Here is an 810-nt window from a genome sequence, read left to right as displayed (position 1 = left end):
TGCCTCAGCCTCCCAAGCAGCTGGGATTACAGGCACCTGCCACCACGCCCGGCTAATTTTTGTATTTTCGGTAGAGACGGGGTTTCACCATGTTGGCCAGGCTGATCTCAAACTCCTGACCTCGGGTGATCTACCTGCCTTGGCCTCCCAAAGTGCTGGGATTACAGGCATGAGCCACTGCGCCTGGCCTAGACCTATTTTTAACTACATAGAAATTAAGGGGCAGATTATGCAGAAATATCTAGGGAAGGGGTAGTAAATTCCGGGTCGTGGGGTCACTGCCATGGAAAGGGGAAGTAACTCCTGGGTGTTGCCATGGCAATGGCAGACTGACATGGCACACTAGTAGGCGTGTCATAGAAAGTTGTTTCGGGCTGGGCGTGGTGGCCCACACCTGTAATCCCAGCGCTTTGGGAGGCCGAGGTTCGCAGATCACCTGAGTCAGGAGTTCGACCAGCAGGAGAATCGCTTGAACCCCGAAGGTGGAGGTTGCAGTGAGCCGAGATCATATCACTGCACTCCAGCCTGGGTAACAGAGTAAGACTCCTTCTCAAAAAAAAAAAAAAAAAAAAAGTTGCTTCGGCCTCCTCCCTGTTTTAGTTAGTCCTCAATTTGGTCCAATGTTTGAGCCCCACCTCCAGAGTTGAGTCCCACCTCCTACCTCAAAGGAGGTGTATAAATTGTTCCACAACAAATTTTATTTTACAAGACAGCCTTGGTCTTAATTCAGGCATGAGAATTCTGAGTAAAATACTAATACTAAGTAACAAAATATGTGATACCAATGCTTTCTTTTTTTTTTTTTTTTTT

General features: G+C 47.5%; 1 protein-coding gene across 1 annotated transcript in view; it reads right to left on the bottom strand.

The window, feature by feature from the left end:
• Positions 1 to 318: 318 nt before the first annotated feature.
• C5AR2 (complement component 5a receptor 2) overlaps positions 319 to 810 on the bottom strand; it is a 16,207-nt gene continuing 15,715 nt past the window's right edge. The window contains exon 3 of the mRNA XM_011969803.1: positions 319 to 329. The gene's annotated coding sequence lies outside the window, so the exon portion shown is untranslated. The remainder of the gene's footprint in view (positions 330 to 810) is intronic.

This window comes from Mandrillus leucophaeus, unplaced genomic scaffold (genome assembly GCF_000951045.1).
Source record: "Mandrillus leucophaeus isolate KB7577 unplaced genomic scaffold, Mleu.le_1.0 Scaffold120, whole genome shotgun sequence".
NCBI classification, from domain to species: domain Eukaryota; kingdom Metazoa; phylum Chordata; class Mammalia; order Primates; family Cercopithecidae; genus Mandrillus; species Mandrillus leucophaeus.
This window is presented reverse-complemented; position numbering and strand designations above follow the sequence as displayed.